The sequence below is a fragment of the Danio rerio genome, chromosome 4, assembly GCF_049306965.1.
Source record: "Danio rerio strain Tuebingen ecotype United States chromosome 4, GRCz12tu, whole genome shotgun sequence".
NCBI classification, from domain to species: Eukaryota; Metazoa; Chordata; class Actinopteri; order Cypriniformes; family Danionidae; genus Danio; species Danio rerio.
Window position 1 is genome coordinate 12,461,235 of NC_133179.1, and position 22,060 is coordinate 12,483,294.

Sequence of the window (22,060 nt, forward strand, 5' to 3'; positions counted from 1 at the left end):
TCTTGTAAATCATCACCACAGCCGCATAATAGTACAATTATAAAAGAAGACACTTTAATTCCGGTTTGTGGATGTTAATTCTGGTTACATTTTGTACATTAACATAACAGATATCCATACAAAAGTGGAAATTATTGTGTATCCTGTCACATTTATTGTGCAGAAACAGTGCAAAGTTAAACACATGAGCTGTATGTGTGTTTGCTGTATGTGTGTGCGTGAACCTTGTAAAGTCATTGTGTGTGACTCATCGTTGCAGAAAGGCTTGAATTAACTTCACAACAAATACATCAAATAATCATTGGTAAAGTTTTTACAATAGTATTTTTCACAAACGTTTCGTGAGATCTGCTTCCTTCATGTCTGTCACTGTGCTTTTTATCTGATGCAGTTGGAGACTGAGGCACACTCTGACAGGCATGTGAGAAAGGTGGGCGGGGAGAACTAGCATTAAAGGCACAGGCAACAAAAACAGCTACAATGTGTGCAAAGCAGAAAATCCGATATTCTGAAAGGAATAATAAAAAACCTGATGGGTGTTTTGGGCTGAAACTTTTCAGACACATTCAGGAAACACAAAAGACTTTAAAAAAGAGGTAACATAGGTGCCCTTTAACTCAATTATGAGTTTTAGTCCACTGTTGTAAACATGCTCAAAACTACTGGCTAAAACTACAAGGCTGTGGATTAAAAGTAATAATTATTATTTTTTTGCTTCATTTAGTTTTGTCTGTATATTTTTTTTAACTCTTGAAGTGTCATTTGGCCTGAATGTTATGATTCATGAAGGACCACAATTTAAGATTTTAAAAAATGCTGTTAATGTTCTGCTCATGTTCTGAAAAAAGGTCAACTACATCTTGAATGAATTGAAGGTGAATACATTTCCATTTCTGGGTTAACTACCACTAGAATTATGCAATTATATTTATAAAAATGATTTAAAAATGCTTTCAAAGACATAATTAAACACTTTGGTATTTTGTAAGCTAAAAAAGTCTCAAATATTTAGTCACGAGCCACTAAACTTGTAGAAAGTGGGTCATATGGTATTGCTCCTTTGCATAAATATTATGCAGAAGCCGGAGTCAGTATATCTCTTTTTAGAGCAAAACCGTCTCACGTAACATTATGAAATATGTTGCAAACCACATATTGATCATGTAATAAAAGAAGCGGCTGCAGTTCAATACAACATCCATTGGGTTAGAATGGAAAATGCTGAATTAATATCATTACGTGCAATCAGAGTTCAAATGTGTAGACAGACAGGGTTATGCCTCAAGTGCTAAATCATTAAAACATTCCTCAAGCTGTCCGAATTCTCCTTCACCATGACAACCGAGGTGAATGCCCCCTTCAACATAACACACACTGGTTCACAGCTGCGCCAGATACGGGCAACATTTGGCCATTCTGACATTTTACATCAGCTTGAAGCAATATGATCAACAAGGGACATGTGGAGATTTTAATGAGGGCCGTGCTACTGACTGGTACAGTATCCACAGAGCTCAATTAGTAAACATTATGTAATGTAAAGCTGAAAATTCTCTTTTCTAAATGAAAGGTGAGAAAAGTGAAAGGTCAATGTAATTTAAACTCATTAACAATCAAGGCTTAAAACTTTATTAAAGCTAAAATGAGATAGCAGAGAACTTTTTGGAAACCAGTTCAACCATATTTATCTAAGCATGAAGCTTTTTTTCCTAACAATTCCATCAATGGGCGTCATGGTGGCGCAGTGGGTAGCAAGATCGCCCCACAGCAAGAAGGTCGCTGGTTCAAGCCCCGGCTGGGTCAACTGGCATTTCTGTGTGGTGTCTGCATGTTCTGCCTGTGTTGGCATGGGTTTCGTCGGGTGCTCCGGTTTCCCCCACAGTCCAAAGACATGCTCTATAGGTGAACTGAATAAGCTAAATTGGCCGTAGTGTATGTGTGAATGCAGGAGTATATGTGTGTTTTCTATTGTTGGGTTCCAGCTGGAAGGGCATCCGCTGCGTAAAACATATGCTGGACAAGTTGGTGGTTCATTCCACTGTGGCGACCCCTGAATAATATAGGGACCAAGCCGGAAAAAAAAATGAATGAATGAATGCAATATTTGAATACATAATGTACTGTTTATACAGTCTAGTAGTGTGTACTGTATAAATAGTTTGCCCCAATTTTCATATATTATGTTGATTTGTGTTTATTTTACATCATACAAATTGTTACAAGCCGATGTGAAGTGCGAAGGCAGGTGAGGATCCTTTCGCAGCATTTAACATATATTTATTTAACAACCCAGAACAAAATAAAATTCAAGAGTTTGCACTTAGCTGATGACTGGTAATAAGCTAGTTTGGCATGCTGTCCCGGGAGAGAGCCCTGAGCTGATGAGATCCTCGAGCCCGGGGCTCCCTCCCGTTTGCAGAGCGAGAGGGGAGTTTGAGCTCAGGTAGATCTCGAGGAATTGACGAGAATTCCTGATCCTCTCGAAATTAGTTTATAAATAAACTTCACATAGTACAAACTAGGGAACTTACTCCATCATTGGAGTAAAGTTGCTGGGGTCACACTACACTTTTCTCCCTATAAACTTCCATTCATACGTATGCGAATGCGTCAGACCGGAAACGCAAGCTCGTGCGACAAGTTTCGCAGTTCACTGCGTTGGAAAGTTCAAGCTTGGTGAACTCTTACAAGCTAAATCGCATCACATGATTGCGTGAGACCAATCAAAGATCAAACCAAGACCTCTCTGGACAAAACATGGAGCAATCTCTCGCTTTTTAATGTCTAATCATCTTGTTTAAACCCGCCCCTTTTCAAAGCACCATACAACAGAATTTCACAAGCACAAACTCTAGTGCAAGGGTCACCAACCCTGTTCCTGGAGAGCTACCTTCCTGCACATTTCAGTTGCAACCCTGACCAAACACACCTGTTTGTAATTATCTAGTGCTGCTTTAGGTACTATTAATTGGTTCAGGTGTGTTTGATCAGGGTTGGGACTGAATTCTGCAGGAAGGTAGCTCTTTAGGAACATGGTTGCTGACCCCTGCTCTAGTGTGACCACACCATTGCGAAAATAACTACAGACAACGAAAGGGGAAGACAAACTGAAATACATAGCCCAGGTAATTAAGTGGAATGCACTGCAGCTGTGTGTGTCTGTGTGTGTGAGTGTAGGGATGATGGACAGCTGCAGCAGGTGTTGATTGGTGCAATGCATTCTGAAAGTGGTAGTTTGTGATGTGTGTGTAGTTCAACAGGGATCTATGTGATTGTTCCACAAATATATGAATACTTACAGTAAAATGTGTTATACATTTGAAATAAAAATATGTAATGGTTTATAGTCTATTTTTGTGGTTTTAAAATGTTTATTATTAAAAAAAACATGCTTGTTTGTTTGTTTTTATGTATTTTAAGCATTGAAGAATATTGGAAAATTGTGTCCTTACTGTATAAGGAAACATTAAATTGACTGAAAGATTAAAAATAATTATTTTGCTTATAACATATTTCATTTAAACTTTGAAAAAGTACTTCAATTGCCAAAAGGTTATTTTCCTGACACTTTTAAATGAAGTCAGCAAGTTAAATTAGCAAAACCTTGAACACAAATTGTTAAAAAAAATAGTGTTTCACATATTTTACAGTAAACCAATGATTGCAAAATATTATTTGCTTTTAGATTGCGCGCAAAGCATGCTGGGACTGTAAAAAGATTGAGCGACACTGGCCTGGGTGAAGCCTCTGTGTGAATGATGATTGACAGAGGAGATTACTTTTAGGAAAAGGACACTGAAATTCCAAACCACAGCAATTCTGGCCAACGGTTCTATCAGTGGATGACATTTCATTCTGCTGTGGGAGTGTTTCAATTCCATTTCCACATTAACCCATTAATGGCTCACTAACGGTTGTGGGTTTTCGTTAGGTCAGAGCTTTTTGCCCACATGCAGACATGTTTTTTCCAGGGTGCAGAAAACCCAAATGGCTTGTGCTCCCTTTTTGTCTCTTGCAATAGAAGTCACAAGGAAATGCCACTTTGCCACTGTAACAGGAATGTGTCTGGTGGTGTTGCTTAGAAACTGTAGCTTCTCACGCTACAAGCTACTAATAATGTAAAGCCATTCTACAGTCCATCTAGATACACTACAATGAAGTAAACATGATGGAGCTATTTACAGAGTGAATGTCTTTTTCAGTGGATAATTGCAAAATTATATGATTTATTTTACATTCAGAAACGTACTTATCTTGTGACGCCATCATTTAAAAATTATTTGATGGTTAGAATTTCCAGAAAATCACTTCACTTTGTATTTAGTGATGGAAATCTGTAAAATGTTCATGCCTTTTCAAATCACAAATCACATTATATTACATAACTATAAATGCACAGATGAACTCAAGTCACCTTTTCTTCCACGGTGCTTTATAATCCCTGATTGTGTCATTACTAATATAATAAGTGATACTTTTTCATTTTCAGCTAATTTTCTGTCATATGTAAAAGCATGGGCCTTTTTTACACCTTTCATTAAGATGTATTTTAGCTGATCTGATCACAAGAAGATGATGAAGACTTTTGAGCAAATTTTCCAGTTTCTTTAAGGATTTGTACAATTGTGCTTCTTCTGATCAATTGATCTAATGTTGTGACATAATATATACTGTATGAATGTTAAAGAAGACATGGAAAATGGACAGCAACAGCCTTACATGCAGTAAAAAATGTAATTTAACTTGCCTTATAAGAAGAAATATCAGTGTCTTTACTGAAACACGAACATTCGACCGTTTTCCTCCAACTTGTAAAATCCCTACCAATGTTTATCCTAGATTAAGCTTGTTGTCTGTAACTATATTTTTAGAAAATCTTCACAATTTGGCTTGCAATCATTTGTGAATGCAAATGCCTTTTTACTATGCAATGCAAACACCCTCTGGCTCAGCCTTCCTGTTACAGAAGTTGCTCCCAAAACTCCTGCCACAGACAAATTACGAATCAATTATGAAAAACATTCAGGATGCGCGCACAGTGAGGTTGCAAAAAAAAAAAAAAAAAAAAAAAAAAAAAAACGGGAGGGTTAGCATTTACAGCGAGGGAATGACATCTGATGCAGTACAGAGTTTGTTGTTGTCTTAGAAATAAGTTATATTGATGATTACATATTATATATATTATTTACATAATGCTTTCAGTGTATTATTACAGCTCGTCATCCAGTGATCAGCACAGTGATTCTGCAAAATTAACATTAAAGTAAGCGGTATTTGTCTGACAGGTCCATTTGTGATAGCACCCTCCCAATAGATTTGGATAAGATGAAATGGTCAAGCATCCAGCCCCGAATCTACAACCCTCTTATTGAAGATCCAAGTGATTATCTTATTGAAACTCCAAGAGAGAAGTTAAAGGCCTACAAGTATTTGGAAGCTTACAATTTTGTTCTGTGTGGTCATGTGCAAGAAATAATGTTCCATAATTACCAGATTCACAACTTTGTAATGCTAAAAACCGAGCTTCTGCCTAGCCAAAGACAAGAAAAAAAGACGGCTACATAAGGCCTGGGTAATCCTCAACAAGCAAAACTGCACATGTACGGCAGGGTATGTAAACTTACACTTTTACATTTCATTCTAAGCATTCAGTGTCCGCAGTTTAATTCACCATATTGAACTGTTATTGCTGAAATCATTGCTGCAATCAAAAATAAGTAATGTGTTTGATTCAGCATTTGATTCAGTAATTTACGGGTTTATCTCCCTCAAAATTGTAAACATTGATGTTTTAGACACCATTAACAGTGTCATTGATGTTTCAGACACTATTGATGGGGGAGATAAACCCATAAATGACACAATTATAAAAGCACATGAACAATAAACAAGCTTAAGAGACCTTGCTTTGCTATAAAAAATCTTCCTTCACCTTTGAGAAAAGCTATTTTGATTAGAGAAATCATTATTTAGTAACAGTATTTCTTTTGTGACCAAGCACTAAGCGTAAGGGCAATAGTGAAGGGGAAAAGATGTTGTCTGACACTGGCTCATTCAACTGAAACATCTGAATGAACAATTTAAGCTCGCAAAAGCAAATGACTTCTTAATCTTTAAGAGAGAGAAAGGACATTTTGAGGAGAGTGCATTTGACTGCTACTTCACAGAGTAATATCACAACAACAACAGAAACAACAACAAAACATCACAACTCAATTAAAAAAGTAGCTCATTAGTGGAAAACATGCTCTATGTTGAAAAGAAAGCTACAGAAAAATGTAGCTACTATTGGTTACTCGCTTCCCAACACTACATAAGATTACTGCAAATAAAGTGACACATTGGCTGAGTCAGTCGTCAATGAACTGCAAAGGTTATTTAATCACAAATGTTACAAATCACCCCAACATACCGGCACTCTCCAAATCATTAACACTGCTCACATCATATAATGGGATCAAAAGAAAGTCCCACGCTGCTTTGCAACATGCTCCTGCTCTCCATCTGTGCTCTGTGAGCCTGGACTGACTCATACCGGCAGAGGACAACAGGCAGAAGCCATGGAGTCAAAACCAACCAATCAGAAAAGAGATAAAACGCTTATATCTTCTGGCCCTCTTGTTCTCTGCGTGGTTTGTGGGTCACGTATTTTGATATAGAACATATTACATTTGAACAACATACACCTGACTGGGTTTTAGCCCTAAGAAACCTACTACATTAAACACACTTGAAAGAATATTTTTTTCTCTCTAGATAGGCGTTAAATGCTAAATAACAGACCTTTATATTGTACAAATGTACTAATAGAACACATTTGCCAAGAAAGTATTTACATTTTCAATCAGGATTGATATAAATACAACCTAATGGGTTTTAGAATGTCATAATTACATTATGATATGATAATAGTATTCTGACGACACAATATCAAGATGTTGTATTGACATTGTGATGTCATAATGAGTATTGCAGCATCATAATATGACGTCACAACTTCATAATGGCATGATGATGTCATATTTTGCGTTATGGCATCGTAATAGGCATCATACTGGCATTATGACACCTTAATGAGTATTATACAATGGGTATTATACACACAAACTATTTAAGTGTCATAATATTGCTAAGTCATAATGTGCAATAAGATGCCATGACAGCATAGCAAATAAGTTTAAGTAATTATTGAACTTTCATTTCAAATGCAATAATTAATATATTTTTACGATTTGATATAAAAGACATCCATAAATTTGTAATACATCTAACACACTGAATAAAATGATTAACAATTTATTTAAATCACACATTTATTGAATTTAAATGTGTAAAAATTTGTATATGCTTGGTGACTGATTGATGTAACTTTGCTTTCATTTCATGCTTGAGAAGCAAAATAGTATGGGAAATTGTAAGTGGAGGAGGCCTGTATGCACAGATGTTCCATGCCAACGTAAGACTGTTCAGCTAATTAACATTGAGTGGGCAACAAGCTGCAAAGTGCATGTAAAATATGGTCTGGATGAGGTCATGACGTAAATACCCTTTGGCCTGCAGGCCTCAGCATCAGCCAGTCACTCTTGGGAAGAAGCACAAATTTCAAAGCCAATGGCGAAACCACACTCACTGACCTATCTGCAACCCTAACTCTTCCTCGCATGCTTCTTATCTGCTTTACAGGGAGCGGAGGAAGGACAGAGATGGAAGATGAGAGGATTGAGGGAATTGTAAAAAGACAGGCTGTGACACAGAGTTGCGTGAGACCAAAAAGAATCGAGAAAAATATCATAAAACAAAGGCTGTGTCTTTCATAAAAGCAACTCTTGCTTTCTCTTGGGTTTATGCTTTAATTCTTACTATTTCTCAATCCTGACCAACCAGGTCAAAACTAACTTCAAATGTTTATTTCTTATGAAACTACATTAAAAGGACAGTTCACCCAAAAAATGAACATTTACTATTTACTCTCCCTCAAGTGGTTTCAAACCTTTTTGGGTTTCTTTCTTCTGTTGAACAACAAAGAATATATTTTGAAGAAATGTGTAACCATTGACTTTCATAGTAGGAAAAACAAATACTGTGGAAGGAAATTGTTACAGGTTTCCAACATTCTTCAAAATATCTTCTTTTGTGTTCTAAAGAATAAAGAAACCTATAAAGGTTTGAAACAAGCCAAAGGTGAGTAAATGATGACAGAATTGTTAGTGAGTTATGCCTTTAAAGTAAAGAATCAACAAGGCACATTTAAAACTAGCCAAAGTGTATAATCACACATTTTAACTTGATTAAATGTAAACGTCTTCAAATTGACATTCTGTTCATGTTGCTGGTGAGATGGTCCATCTTATGAGTTAACATGACCCAGAGGCCCCTGCTTGGGGCTCAGCGTGTGTACCTTGATGCGGCCAGGATCAAGCAGATGGTGGCCATATGTCTGCAGAACACGGAAGAGGAGCCACTAATCTGAGGCCAGAGACTGTGAAGAATTTATAGTGCACTCTTATAAAAATACCTGCTGCTAGTATAGAAAACTAATGCAGACACACACTCATATATATACATACAGTATTGCCATCTACTCAATGTATGCTGACAATGAGATAACATATATCTTAGATACAGATTTAAAATAAACGTTTTCTGCTGCTAACTAGGAAAGGTTGTCATCCACGGAATTTCATCCAAATTTGAATACTTCCCAATTATAGAATAGGCAAAATATAATATGTGAAAATTGTGTCCCAAAATATAATAGTACCTTTTGGTTTCTGAAGGTACCGTTGGGACTCCTATATTCAATTTGGGTTCATTAGCTCAGCATATTAAGCCTACAGTCACAAACTTTATGGGTTAAATTTGACTCAGGTTTTAAATTTGATGATAAGACTAGAGCTGTAGTATTTTTTTTTTCAATTTAGACAAGCAAAAATAATTCAATATACCAAAAAAAAAAAAAAAAAAAACAGATATTCCATGCTTTGATGAGCACTCGGTTAGATTACTGTAGTGCATTGTATGTGGGGAGTAGCAGGACAGCTATTGCCAATATGACCACATTTCCCCCGTGTTAGCTTTGCTTCATTGGTTGGCAGTTCATTTCAGATCACAGTTTAAGATTCTTTAATTTGTTTTCAAATCTCTAAATGGTCTTGCCCCACCTTAAATCTCTGAGCTGATACACCCCTATAGGCCCACTTGTTCTCTCAGGTCAGCTGAAACTGACTTGAGACTTTGGAAGGATTTTCCGCTGCCCATAAGACAGCCCTCTTTCTCAGTTAAATCAGCTCTTAAAACTCATTTGATTTTATTGGCATTTAAAACCTGATCTTAAGACCTGGTTATTTCAATTTATGTGCTTTTTAGGTAGTTTAGCTATATATATATATTCTTGTATTTTATGTATTTTAAAGACTATTATGCTTATTTTGTTGTATATTTTCTGTAAATCACTTTGGCTCACTTCTGTGTTTGTAAAGAGATCTATGAATAAAGTTTAACTTGACTTGACTACCTGCTCATTTGATGGACACTTTAGTATCCCATGAGGCCATAAGAAGATTTGTAAGAAGTAGTAAGTCATTTTTTAAATAAATTAAGGAAATCTTAAAAACTTTTTAAAAAAAATTAATGAATTCAATTGTATTAAATATGTATATAACAGCAGTGGTATAGATCCCAAATTAGAAGTGCACACCCCGATTAAAGTAAATCAATGTAAAATGTGATAAGTTGCTTCAGTTTAAAACAGTTTTACCTTGTAACTGTTGAGTTGCCATAACTTTATTTTTATAATTATGCACATATAGTTCATCTACTTAATAATTTTAAGACAACATGTTTACTTACCTTCTTAAAGCAAAGTCTAAACTAATCACTTTTTACACTGAGACACCAAAAAGACACCACTTAAAAAGTCTCAGTTGCTCTGGATTGGCAAGATTTATGTGTTTGAGTAAAATGTTTTTTTTGTTTAATTCTATACATTTCTAATAACAATAAGTTATTAGAGTTTTTCCACCAAATATTGCTATTTTAACTCACTATTGTGCTGCGTAAAAACGAATATGAACATGAAAATATGGCATCATTTAATTAGCTTTAAATTACAACAATTTTATTTTTAATTATGTTTAAAATCAGTAAGAAATGTAATCAGTGTTTTTTTTCTAAAATATATCAATATAAAAGGTAAATACAGAGAGAACTGATCATTTCCATGTGGTCTGTTATTATTTTTTATACCTGTATATATATAAATTTAAACTAGGTATAAAATGAGGCCTAAATTACAGGTTCCCACCTACAGTGAGGTAAGTAGCTGTCTACCGGTAGGTGTAATACAGGATTTGAAGGCTGCTTTGTTGATTTTCTCACGGTCTTGCTGTTCTACAATTAGGAAATGAACCGTAACATTACATAAGAAACATTTACAACACAACACGTCTTCTGCCTTAATCCCAGACAGATACGACACAAAACGAAGGACTAGGTGTGTCCCAAAGGCCTCTGAAAATACCATAAAACATGCCCGAACATGTGGAAATTAGCCTAACCTTTAGGCAGCAATTACTGTTTCTCAGCTGACATTTACTCCAATTTGTCTGGCAGCAAAAAATGTCCTTGAAGTCACTGGCTCTTGGATAGGGTGTCACAGTCACAGGTTTCATCATGCCCTATTCAACAGCTTAGAGAAAAGCAAACTGAAATGCACCTCCAAGGTGCAACGCTCCTCAAGACACACTCTGATGAGCAAAAATGTACAGAAAAGACAGGTTAAAAGTCTTCCCTTGAAGAAAAACTGCATTCTCTTCCTTTGTTTGGTTTGCTCCCTGCTGCTAATGAAATGAAAGCTGTGCTAAATTAAGATTCACATAAGAAAAGACATGACTTGAGAGTTAAACGCCTTCATTATAATCCGAAATTAGACAGTAACCCAGACCTCTGCATGAATTCATTTGCTTTCAGAGTTCAAGAAGACAAGATTTCAGAAGTACCCAACCAAAGTGACCCTCATCCTGAACTGTATTCATCAGTGCAAAATGCAAGTGCTTTATTTATTGGTAGAATACGGGCTAATATTAGAGACTTTTAAATATATACAGTGTTGTGAAAAAGTGTTTGCCCCCTTACTGATTTCTTATTTTTTTGCATGTGTCACACTTCAATGTTTCAAATTTTTTTTACTAATTTAAATATTAGTCAAAGACAACACTAGTAAACATGTCATGCAGTTTTGAATGAAAGTTTTTTTGTATTAAAGGAAAACAAAGTCCAAAACTACATAGCCCTATGACAAAGTGTCTGTTAAAACATAACTCTGCTTTATCACACCTGAGTTCTGATTAATCTAGATCAAGTAATCAGGCCTGATTACTGCCACACCTGTTCGCAATCAAGAAATCACTTAAATAAAACCTGCCTGACAAGGTGAAGTAGACCAAAAGATCCTCAAAAGCTTGACATCATTCTGAGATCCTAAAAAAATTAAAAAACAAATAAGAACGACAATAATTGTACCAGTTTAGCAGTCTAGAAAAGCTTTAGTTAACTTTGAATAGTATCTAAATTAGTTTGATGATCTGAAACATTAAAGTGTGCCAAACATGCCAAAAATAAGAAATAAGTAAGGGGAGCAAAAGAAAGTGTTGTGAAAAAGTGTTGGCCCCTTACTGATTTCTTCTTTGTCACACTTTGTCACAATATTTCAGGTTAACAAATTTAAATATTAGTCAAAAATAACACAAGCAAACATATCATAATGTTTTAAATTTGAGTTTTTACTTTATTTTTTTAGTTTTTTGAGTTTTTGGGAAAACAAAGTACATTTGTGTTAAAAAGTGTCTGTTAAAATACAACTTAACTTGTCTATTAAGGCTGAGTTCAATTAATCTACCCACACTCAGGCCTGATTAGTGCCACACCTGTTTGCAATTAAGAAATCACTTTAATAGGACCTGACTGCCAAAGTGAAGTAGACCAAAAGATCCTCAAAAGCCAGACGTCATGCTGCAATCCAAAGAAATTTAAAAACAAATAATGATAACAATCGAGATCTACCAGTCTGGAAAAGGTTGTGTTGTCTGTGACTAATATTCAATTTAGTTTGATGATCTGAAACAGTAAAGTGTGCCAAAAATAATTTATAAGAAATAAGTAAAGGGGCAAATTCTTTTTTTACACTACTCTAAGTTGAAATGTGGCATTTAAGAGTGCATGCTCATTTAACATGTATAAGTAGTTAAGTACACCAGTTTCAATAAAAATTATGCATATTGGCCATCCATTTACCAGACAACACATTTAAAAAAAAAAAAAAAAAGAACAAATAAGCAAACTTTTAAAGACAGTTTTAAAGTTAACCACTTTTATCACCATGTAAACTATTACTCAACAATTTAAGCAACAGCACATTTTGGCAAAAGTCCAAACTTTTAAAGTTAACTACTTTTATTATCTCCTTGTAAACTACAAAATCTGTGACTGCTTGGTGTTTTGTTAATTTGTTTCTTTTCAAAAACTGATACTGGCATATAATGCACGATACAGTACATCATTTATTTATGTATTTATTTTTGAGTGTTTTTTGAAGATTCTGGCAGTAGAGGAACCCTGAGAGTTGAAGAGAGGTGAATGTACAGTTAGCTGAACTGAGCCAAGCGTGTTTCTCCATCTGAAACGCTGCTTTATTCGGTCTATTTCCTCTGTGCCACTGCACATTCATTCCCCTCTCGCTGCTCTGCCATGCAAGCGGGTTCCGGCAAGTTCTGCCACAGGCAAGCAACACTCGCTTTAATTATTGCAGGGGGCTGAGCTCGTTTGACAGGTCGACCTACTCCACTCCATTTGATATGAATTAGTGAGAGTGAAGGGAGAGAAAAAAGAAAGGTGTACAAGAATAAACTGATGAGGGGGATGAATACAAAAAGCAAGTGATTTTCACATGTTCTGACATTTCTGAAACTTTACCATATTACTCAACAATTGCCAGATTTTTTGATATCTAGCTATTGTTTGCTTTTGAAAAGCATGATTGTAATTTATTTCTATAGCTTGATAAATATATATAACATAAACAATTTATGATATGGTCCATGAAAGTTTGACACCAAGTTATTAGTTCAGTTATTTTTTTATACATTTAATATACGTATATGAAAACTGAAGACTGGAATAATGTTTGATGACTTTTAATTAAACTTTTATGGAATATAAACTTATATTTTATTATATAAAACTAATCTACAATGCTAATTCATATAAAAAGCATAAAAAAGTATAAAAAAGCATAATTTATTTATATATATAAAAGCGAAATTTTCAGGGACTACTCTAAGGCTTATTCTTGTGACCTGACCCCTGATCCAGCAACTGCTGTTTTTGGTTGGTCTGACTCACTTCATTGGTTCTGCCATCAAATTGAAAAAGCTGTCCAATATGGAATGATAGCTAAAAAATATTATTATTCGTCTATGGAAAAAGGCATCAAAACCACTTTTTAAATCCTGGCTTTCTGAATTTCTCTCTAGCACTTGCATTTGTAAAGCCTTAGACACAACCTCTCTGATAGCATTGCTGGCTTCTTTTATTTAAATCTGCTGACCAAGCACAAAAAAATTATCATGCTAAAATATTCAGATAATTAAATATTCAGCTAATTATTCTTGAATAATATAATATAAATTTCCAGGCCTGTCAGAAATTATGTCATTATTTTATGAAAGATCAGTGAAGACAAGCCTAAGGGCTGCTGACTTTAAATGTAACTTTAAATTAAAATAACAACTACAGAAAAGTCACATTTTGAAATAAGAAATAAAAACAGTAATTTTAAATTGTAATAATTTTTCACCTACTAAGTTTTATGTTATGTCTGACCAAATAAATTCAGTCCCTGTGAACTGGCCATGCAACCATCTGGGAGTTACGCTTCTTTGGGGCTTTTCCGTACCACTCTCCAACTCTCCAAAATAAATTCAGCCCTTTTGAGCATGAAAAAAAATAAAATAAAATAAATAAATAAAAAAAATAAAAATAAAAATAAAATAAAATAAAACGAAATGAAATGAAATATCATTAATCTACAACTAACAATAATATTTATATTAAAATATAAACATCTATTTCTTTAAATTCAAATTTATATGGCAGCAGAATTCAATTTTACTGAAATCTGCTGACCATACTTATTTTAAAAGATCATATTCAGCAACTATTTCTTGAGTAATGTTAAATCTATAATATTTCCTGCAACTGCTTGTCAGAAACAGAATGCTTTTAGATCAGCCCAGCCCCAAGCGTAAAACATTAATTCATCATCTATCATGCGAATGTCCAGAAATGTCGCTCTGTAACTATGGAGGGCATTGGAGCTCCTTGCTGCGCTTTGATAGTTTAATGCTCAGCGCTGTCACCGTGACAGCTCCAGCAGAGGCAGTGGGAGAGACGCTGGCCCACTTTCCTCAGCACTGACAAATCACAGACACCAGACAAGAGTTCGAAAAACCGATTACAAAACAGACCCGGCAGACCCCACACACCGGAGAGACGCAGACGCTCCTCTGCTCATACAGCCTCCGGTTCTGTCTGGCACTTAAGGGCCCATCTTCATCAATTCTTAACCTTGGTGATCACAATCTGGCTGTGACCCAGAACCACTGGGCCTCGGACCCCTGCGTCCTGCACTTTACTGAGTGATGTAAACAGGCTCATTTTATGGTGACAGTAATTACGACGGTGAGAAAACAGGCTGCGGTTTTATCCTGCTCTTAGCCTACAGATAAGTCCCAGGGAGCCAGGAAAGAACTGACGGGGATGTTTACCATGCAATATGACGGATTTGGGTCAAGAACAAGAGAAGAACTAGGAAAATGCCAGGCCATAGGGGAGAAGACAGGAGTACCCAGCAAAAAATGACCCTCATACTGGACTGTGTATTCATCAGTACAAAATGCAAGTGCTTTATATATCAGTGCTCTCTAATATTAGATATTTTTAAATCAGTTTCCAACAACAACAACAACAACAAAACATTTTACAAGCAATTTAAAAAAAAAAATTTTAGAAGCAGATTTAAAGCTTTTAAAGATTTAAAACTATTATTTTGATTTTAACTATTAGCCAATAATCTAAACAACATCATATTTCGAGGGGTAGGACTACAAAATTGTGACTGTTTATAGTGTTTTTGTTGTTTGGATTTTGTAGATACTGTATGTGTGTATTGAGATTATTTTACCAAACTTGTTGTATGTCTGCAAAACTTTTCAGAAATGTAAAGGAAAGTTGCAAACTTGGAATTTGGAAAAACTCAAATTGTGGCACTTTAGTTGATCATTTTAGTATTGCTGTCATGTAAATACACTGTTACATTAACTTTTTTATAATACTTAAATGTCTTTCCTTTAATCTTCACATTTTCTTTCTAATTTATCCTTCTTTGACTTCTCTTTCCATTTTCTATTTAGGTTATTAAAAAGATACACACTGAATGGAATAACACACTCTAAAAATCTGGTGTTATTTTTTTTACCCAAATATTGGGTTGAGATATTTGGGTAATTTTTTGGGTAGTTCTATATAACCCAAACCTGGGTTATTTTTTTTATTAATTGCTGCTAAGAGTTTAATCAATGCAACAATCAAGATCCACATAGATGCACCAACCCAGCTTTTTGGGTTAAATTAACTCAGGAAAGCAGGGATTGACTGGGATGCCACATTTTAGATAGATACCCTGTAAAAGATCCTGGTTGCCTTAATTTTCTAGGCTAAATGAAATTAACCTTATGATGTATATTATGTTAAACTGACTTAAAACAGCTTCAAATTAAGTCCATTAAGTTAGAACCTGATTAACTTAGTTATAATGACCTAAAAACATTTGCTGTCAGGACTAATTGGTCATATAATTGTTTACGGATGGATGGATGGATGGATGGATGGATGGATGGATGGATGGATAGATGGATGGATGGATGGGTGGGTAGGTGGGTAGGTAGGTAGGTAGGTAGGTAGGTAGGTAGATGATAGATAGATAGATAGATAGATAGATAGATAGATAGATAGATAGATAGATAGATAGATAGATAGATAGATAGATAGATAGATAGATAGATAGATAGATAGATAGATAGATAGATAATTCTTTTTCAAACATTTATACTTGTAATACTGACAGCTACAAAATGACTAATTTGTTTAAACGCAACAATAAAAATATTATTATTATTATTATTATTATTATTTTTATTATTATTATTATTATTATTATTATTATTATTAGCAATGCTTTTATTAGTTTACCAATGCTTTAAGAAATGATGTCTGCCATTATTGTAATATCCAATAAAACTAATTATTGGTTTATTGATATCATCAGTGAACACTGCACTGTAATTCACACCATAACTAAACCTTTTAACCTTTGAAATATCCCCGAAATTCTTCACAAAAATGCATCTGGCACAATGTTCACCTTGTTTACTGCTTTGGCATAAATTCATCTAATTTAATGTGAGTGGCTTTTCTATTGCCGCACTCACAAGGATAAGAACTTTAGCTCAGTCAGTTCCACAGTTAACACAGTACAACCGGAGGCTTATTAAAATTATGGATGCAGTTTACGATTGTAGTTTTTTTCACAGCCGGCATCTTTAGCTCAAGCTCGTCTTAATGTTTCCGCTCATTTTCCACTCTCGTCACCCTCCATTATAGCCAGTCTCAGAGTCCCCTGTGCTATACCTCTATTCTCATCTATATCCTGACAGCAAAACACAATCTCTGTCTGTCATTCACAGGCCATAGAGGGATTCTGTGGAGGCCAGAGGCACTGGGATGAGCCCTAGAAATAACATGACGTTGCCAAAAGTAATGAGCAGAATAAATATGAGGAAATACGATCCACTGGGATGTGCTGATCATTATGGAAGTTAAGGTACTGGCGGTAGTGTGAAAAGTGTTTCTTATAAAAAAAAAAATACAATGAAATTTTGGAATTTCTGGATAAAATTGTTGGAGTTTTTCATTAAATATTTAATAAATATTATTATTATTATTATTATTATTATTATTATTATTATTATTATTATTATGTTTCGCATAAACCTGAACTTATCTTGGCAACAATATGACATGTATTATTTTTTATCCAAAAAATGTGGATAACGTTAAGTGGTTAATCAAAGAAAGACTGCAAGGGTTTGTTTTCTGTTTTGTTCCAGCAGTGGTGCCTGGGCTGCTGCCTAATGAATGATAATAAAAGCATTTTTTATTTGCTTTCAGTTTGAGTAAGCAGGTTTATTAGCTCATTGCTTTGTGGATGAATGTGGTTCAGAAGCAAAAGTATGTCCTGTTTTTTTTTTTTTTTTTTTTTTTTAAATAACATTTTTAACTGAATTCAAAGTCTCTTTGCAAGTAAATTTCATTGAAATGCACTCCTAGAATATTGCTGCAGTGGAATTTCTAACAAGTACATTCTAAAATTATAACAGTAAGCTCTGCATACTCTCATAATCATTTTATATCATTCAGTAGCAAAAATTATTGTATGATTTTGAAGGAAGCCCATAGAATAAGGCATTACAATAGTCAATTTGTAATGTTATGAGAGCATGCACAAGAGTAGAGGTAGTCTTCAATGAAGGACAGGACGAAGGTGATTAATATTATGAGTAATGTTATAGATATGAGCTTTAAAGGAGAAGGTTTGATCAAACTTGGCACTTAAACTTTTTTATCTGATTCAAAGGAGATTCGAGAGTATCTAACATCACTGAGAAAATGTTTGACTTTGCTATTGTATTTTTGAGCCAATAAGAAGAATTTGAGTTCAATACTATTGAGTTTAAGAAGGTTAATTAAAGAACAAGTTTTTAATTGGGCAAATTTTTTTATTTCCTAAAAACATACATTAGAACAGAAGACGTTCCAAAACCAATCGATATGAAACAACAGTAACAACACGAGTGGGCTTATCATTTTTGCTCTAAATTAAACTCTAAAGGCCCAACAAACAGTATTCCCTTTTTATTATGAATGTTATTTGTCATTCTTTCTTTATATGTAAAAAGAACTTTGAAACATCTGATCATTAGTTTTTAGCTGTTGCAAAAGTCCACACGTCATCCACAATTCTAGAAGCAATCTAAATATTTTATTTACTTTCATAAAAAAGCAAACAAAAATACTACCGTGCACATATTTCACTTAATACTGATAATGTTTGGATAGAATTTGCACCACATCATATACAGTATGGATTGAACCATGAGTAAATCATGCCATTAGTGTAAAGCTCTCTACAGTACATGAAGAGATGCTTTCAATTTACTGCAGCCATTTATGAGGATCCATTACAGCAGTAATGAAGGAAGTTTTCTTTCAAGGCAGCAAACAGCCAGCCAACTCTCTATACTATAGAACAGAGAAGTCCAAACTAGGGCCCGCGGGCCAAAGTTGGCCCATGGTAAGCTTTGATTTGGCCTATCATCTCATCTGAAAAGAGAATGATGAGGAACAGAAATCGTCATTTTGAATTTAATGTAGCTGTTTTGTCTGTTTTATCAGTGTTTAAATTAAATGTTGTAAATGAATCAGATTTTTAATAATGTAAATACTGTCTCTTCACGAATAGAGGACAATGCACATAACATTGTGAGTAAATCAATGCAAAAGCTTGACTTGTGTTGCTATTTGGCATTGAACTCCATTGTGTAATAAATGGGATTGTTGTTGTTTTTGCTGTAATAAGTTCATTATATGGATTACCTTTTACATTATACTTCATTAGTTCCTATAAAGCAATGTTCTCTTTTTAATATTAGGAAAATAAATTAAGAAAGTACCCATGGCAACTTTAATGTATTACAGTTTGCTATATTTACTTTCAGCCCACAACCCTCAATCAAGTTTGTTTTTTTCATAAGAAAAAGTTTGGGGCAGCCCTACTAAAGAATAAAGCTACTGTATTATAGTACATCTGCGGGATATAGAAGATCAAATTAGTGCATAATTTCCTATTCACCACATTGGCGGAAACCTGTAACAATCTATTCTGTGTTTGTTACAACCGTTGGCATGTATGATTTATAACTTAAAAATGCCCATTAGCATATGTTTGTGATATAATATGTAGCCTATTATGATATATAATAGCAGCAATCTCACGCCTCTGTGATCAACATAAATATATTGTATGAAAGCTCTTTCTCTGAACCTTCAGATAAATGACAGACTGGGGCTGTTTTCATCTTCTGGCAGATTTGTAATGCTTCTATTTATTTCTAAGAGAATTTATTGTTTAGCAGAACAGAGGGGAAACCATTGTTTGTGTGTATATTACTCATGGTAACTAACTCTTTTTTATGTCTTTTCTTCACAGGGTTTCTGACAGATGCTTGACATGAGCGAGGGAACAAGACACTAGACGTATTATTTTTCCAGTTCTGACAGGTGCTGGAGTAAATACTGCATTGTGCTATGCTTTTTTTGTATCAAGACAAAAACTAAGCCTTAAGGGGGTCGTATTATGCATTATTAAATATTTGGAAAAAACACTATTTTAAGAATATATTTGAAACCTTTGTATTTTGTATTTTAAATATTATTATTAAAATCTAATATTTCTTAATACTTTACACTAAAATGCCTTACACTCTTAATGCTTTATAATTTACATTTAAAAAATAATACTATACATTATTAATGCAATTATTCATATGATGCATTATTTATTTGTCATGCATATATATTAAATTTACAAATTTTTTAAGGGTTTTGAACCAACAAAATGTTTTTTTACATGCATTCTGCATGCATACGATTGTTCATGGCATGCATAAATAGTTACTTTATCATACACTGTTTTTTAAGTCTGAATTTCTAAAGTTTTTGTCAATTTTAATAAGATTATTTTTAACATGTAATATAATATAATATAAAATATTTACATTAAAACATAAATAATAATAATAAAAACATTTCTACATTGTAAAAGTTAAAACATTTTAGGTACTCCATATGCACACAGTTATTTATATAACTCCATTCAATATTTATATAATGCATTCATTTCTTCATCATATACTACAATTATTAAAAAAATAATACAAACTTAAAGGCCAATAAAATAAGAAATTAACTGTAAAATGCATAGTAAAAATAGAATAAAACATTTTAATGCAATATGCAGTGTTAATAATTAAAAGTTTCACAAGTGTTCAGTATCAAAAATTAAATCATATAAACAAAAATAAACCACACATATGCATACATATGCATATATCTTATGCACTGACTTTCTACACTATTTTTAAATTTACTTTAATGTATCTGACGATTAAAAGAATAAATACATTTTAACGCACGAATAAATACATTATACATCATTTTCTTAACGTCACATTTTTTTTAAATTCTACTTTAAATATCTACAGTTGAAGTCAAAATTATTAGCTCTCCTAAATTAAATTAAATTAAATTAAATTAAATTAAATTAAATTGAATTGAATTGAATTGAATTGAATTGAATTGAATTAAATTAAATTAAATTAATAAAATAAAAAAATAAAATACAATAAAATAAAATAAAAATAAAATTAACTTTTACGTGAAAGAAATTTTCTTACGACAATTCTCTCCCTCATGAAATGACTCCTTCAAAAAAAGTCTTGAGAAAGAGTGCATGGCGGTGTGTCAAAATAAAGTGCTTTGATTGTCACAGTGCTGAGTGGACAGAGAGACAGTCCTCGCTGACTCATTAGCACAGAGAGGGTCAGTGATTCAGCTGGAATAAGATTGAAAGGTCAAGAGAGCATGTCATTCAATGTCGCTCTCAGATGTCCCGAAAAACACTCCGAGTAACAGAGCATCCACTTACTGAAAAAACAACTCTCCACTCTGTCTATCACCTTCCCTGCAAACTTAAACCCAAGCCTTGGAAAGAACAATGACTATTCATGAGGCTCTGTTTCAGACAGGGGAATTAGAATATGAATACAGCATCTGGTAATAAAATAAAGGTTGCAGTCCACTTTCAAACTACCGACACTTCAGTAAGGGTTCATACTTGATGTTATCAAGATGACCTTAGAGTGCTATTAAATCCTGAATATAAAACACCTTTTATGGTAAGAGACTGGATGTGGTATTAAGACTTAAAACAAGGCCTGACATCAAAAGTAGTTTTTCATAGAGTGGATGAAGTTCTACAGATTTATCTATAAATAAATGTTGAGTTGCGACAGCTATTTCACTTTACAGTTCAGAGTGTTATTTACGGTGAACAGGAAGAGTGAAGATATTGAGTGAGCATGTGAAAGGTGCATATTGGTGTCAAAAGCAACCGATAATCCAGCTGAAATATGATATTATTTGCGATGAGCTTAGTCGAGGCGAGAAAGCTTTAGGTGAAAGGATTTGTGTTCCAGGAGGCACAAAATAACCTGAATAAGATATCATTGTTTTACCAGCTCTACTGTATAATAAGGGTCTCTGAAGTATAAAACAGCAGTATTTAGTACATCACAGCAGCTTTCATTTATTTTTCTTAATACGCAGAACTGTTTTTAATCATAACAGTGCAATACAACAGGAATGTGGCTTTAAAAATGTGTTTCAAAGAGAGGAAACCGGATTAAAAACAGCTTATTTCTTCTAAACAGATTTAATGAAAAATCTTGCACTATTATAGTTGTATTGGTGCTCTTGTCACATAATAGATCTCAGAAAACCTTATACAATAAATAAAAGTTAAATTCGTTGCTGCTTTAAACAAGTATTTTCTCATTACTTCAACACAAACTACAAAACAAACAGAATTGATAGACTGAAAGCCTAAATATTGAGGTTAAGACACTGTAGATGATGTTTGGTAAATATATATATATATATATTTTTAATAATGGCTTTGAATGACACCTTTTACAATCACCAAGCTAGCATTTATTAAATAATAAAAAATAAAAAGCTAACATTTTAATCCAAATTTTACTGTAATATATTATAAGATGTAATGTATTCCTAAGAGGGGTGGCGCAGTGGCACAGTGGGTAGCGATGTC

At 33.9% G+C, this 22,060-nt stretch overlaps 1 protein-coding gene across 6 annotated transcripts in view; it reads right to left on the reverse strand.

Annotated features, from left to right (window-relative positions):
* The window catches only part of btbd11a (BTB (POZ) domain containing 11a), a 209,764-nt gene that overhangs the window by 76,863 nt on the left and 110,841 nt on the right, over positions 1–22,060 (reverse strand). For 2 of the 6 annotated variants that reach the window (XM_073946312.1, XM_073946310.1), the window contains exon 4: positions 11,423–11,478. The exons of the other annotated variants lie outside the window; for them this stretch is intronic. The gene's annotated coding sequence lies outside the window, so the exon portion shown is untranslated. The remainder of the gene's footprint in view (positions 1–11,422; positions 11,479–22,060) is intronic. 6 annotated transcript variants of the gene reach the window in all.